Source organism: Geosmithia morbida, assembly GCF_012550715.1.
Source record: "Geosmithia morbida isolate 1262 chromosome Unknown scaffold_21, whole genome shotgun sequence".
NCBI classification, from domain to species: Eukaryota; Fungi; Ascomycota; class Sordariomycetes; order Hypocreales; family Bionectriaceae; genus Geosmithia; species Geosmithia morbida.
The window spans coordinates 159,194-162,215 of NW_023336208.1; positions in this window are offsets into that span (position 1 = coordinate 159,194).

Sequence of the window (3,022 nt, forward strand, 5' to 3'; positions counted from 1 at the left end):
GGGGGGGGGGGGGGGGGGGGGGGGGCCGGGGGGGAGGGGGAGCGAGTGATTGAATTAGACAGAAGAAACCTACCAGTTGTTTTGAAAAAGAGTTTTGAAAAAGAGGAAAAAAAGAAAAGAAGAAAGAATAATAAAAAAGGGTCCGTCTCGAGTCATGATTCAGCTTTGTCGTGTCAAAACCCTGGAGCCCATCATGAGGAATCTTGCCGATGAAATATACGATATACATATACACACAATGTCCATCATCCTCACGCGTAACCTGCTTTAACCCTCCCTCCGCCCTGCCGCCCCCATCTGTCGTCTCTGGCGCTGCTGCCTTCGGAGACGAAAGAGGGGGGAGGGGCTGCATGTATGGCGACCGCGCGAGCCATCGATGATTTGACTCTGACATCCGGACAATCCGTAACCCGGGAGGGGCAACCATGAAGGAGAGGGAGAGGAGGAGTAGCAATACCACAGTCCATTAACGGGGCTCGTTCACAATATGTCGCGTATCATGATTATTACCGTCATCATCATCATCATGATGATTCTTGTGATGATTATTACAGAGTATGATGGATAAATACAGATGGGCACACATTCGCATGTAGTAGGTATTCATGGTATTTCAGATAGATGAAAAGAAGAAGAGCATCGTTGCAGTGCTAAACTCGTCCCAGTCGGATGGTCAAGATGTGTATATATATATATATATATGTGTGTGTGTGTGTGTGTGTGCGTGTGTGTGCGTGTGTATGTCTATGCCTGTCATTCTTTCTTTAAAAAGTCATGGTAGTATCTCGTAGATTATTTGATGGGAAACGAGACCCTTCCCGAGACCTTGAGCTAGGAAGGTGACCTCGGATGAGGAGGGGGGTTTGGGAGGGGGGCCGAGACACAGAGAGACAGAGAGAGAGATGACAGAGAGAGAGAGACGGAGAGAGAGAGAGAGAGTGTGTGTGTGTGTGTGAGTGTGTGTGTGTGAGAGAGAGAGAGGATAGAGAGAGTGATCGCCCGCTAGGACCACGCATCGATTTCACTTGCTGCTGAAGATGCATGTCTTAGTACTGGACGCGGGGACAAATAATATAGAGGCAGAAATGTGGGTTTCCTCTGTGTATATGTGTGTATGTGTGTATATGCGTGTGTATGTGTATGTGTGTATGTGTATGTGTGTGTGTGTATGTGTGTGTATGTGTCTTATGACTCTCTACAATGTATGAATACATACATATATATATATATATATGTGTGTGTGTGTGTGTGTGTGTGTGTGAGCGTGTGTGTCCATCTCCTCTCTCTCCCTCTCCCGAGTTCTCCCCGTCATCTCTTCCTCTCCGCGCGCGCAGATACTCGTACGACTTGGTAAATGCGCAGCACGTACAGATACAGCAGAGCGAGAACGGGAGCAAGTAATCAACGAGTAATTCCATTCATACTGCATACAATGCCTGCACTCGCAACCCTGCTCTTTTTTTTTTCTTTTTTTTTTGGGCGCTGCTGGCTGACTTCCCGTCTCTGCGGCCTGCGTTTCTCCAGCAAGTGCCGTGATTGGTGTAAAGACGAAATTATAAATCATATTGTTCAAGGGGGGAAGCGAGAGAGAGAGAGAGAGAGAGAGAGAGAGAGAGAGAGAGGTAGGGTTCTTTTTTGCTTTTGTTTTTTTTTTCTTCTTTGCCGCTGCCGCCGGCTCTCCCTCTTCGTTCGTCGTGCCTGGGGGAGGGGGGGGGGGAGGGGGGAAGATGATGAGGGAGGGGGGCCACTAACTACCTGTGCAGACTAAATACTAGTGTGCTGCTATCGGGTGATAAGATAGCTATAGAACAAAGAGTGCAGATGGGATAGTCAGACAGATGATTGTGACAATAGGGCAGACACTATGTGAGAATTGAGTTTTTTTTCTTTTTTTTTTAAAAAAAGAAAAAAGAAATGTACGGCAGTAAATAGTCAAATTAGCAATCAATACATAATGATAATACAGGGAGAGAGAGAGAGAGGTCGATGGATTTTACCCCAAGCAAAGCCCCCCCTCTTCCTCTTCCCCTTCCTCACTCCAAAGGCAATATACGAGCAACCTGACAGGACCCTCACGGTGTCGCGAGAGGGGAATCTATACTGTGCAATACAAATTTACTCGGTATGATACTATCAGCAAGTGCCTGCTAGTCAGTGGGATGCACATCATGAGGCAGGAGCCAACGCTCTCGGGCGCACCTGCAGCCCTGAATACATGTATGGTAATATTAGCCTTAATTACGGTACAGATATCAACCACGGTAATAATACGTCCATCGTAGCTGGTACGAGTAATCACTACAGAATGAATGAGAAGCCCATAGTAATTCTTGCCAAGGAAATGCCAAGTAAACAAGTAGGTTGTACTGACAGTTGACTGACAGTCTAATACAGCAATACAGGTACGGCGTACAGTGAAATTAATATCGCTGCAGAACGAAGGGGGGGGGAGGGGTGTTTCTGTTTGACAAGCTCGGATCCGCAAAAAAAAAGAAAAAAAAAGAAGAAGACAGGAGAAAAAAAGAAAAGAGAGAGAGAAAAAAGAAAGAAGAGAGACCGAGACGGTACAAGGTAGAGCAGCTGAACAGGTACAGACCACCATTGTCCCCCAACGGCGTCGTTGGATATTTTTTTATTTTTATGTTCATCCTTGGTTCGTACCCAGACGTAGGCGTCGGTGACTCTGTCAATGGAGTGTGCTCTGCTTCCTCCCCTCTCTCTCTCTCTCTCTCTCTTTTTCTCCTTCTTTCTTCTTCTTCTCTTCATTCCTCTTACCATGCACCCATACGATGTACTCGAGTCTCGTGGTAGCCTCCTCCTAGCAAATGAGTCCTACCAGTATCAGTACAGATCCATAGTGCTAGTGATACTGTAATACGACTATATATATGTATATATATATATATATATATATATATATGTATATATGTGTATGTATGTACCCTGTATTGCTCCCACTAAAATACTGCCGAGCTCTGCTGTACGAGTAATCCGGCCCGTGATTTACCCCCCCCCCCCCCCC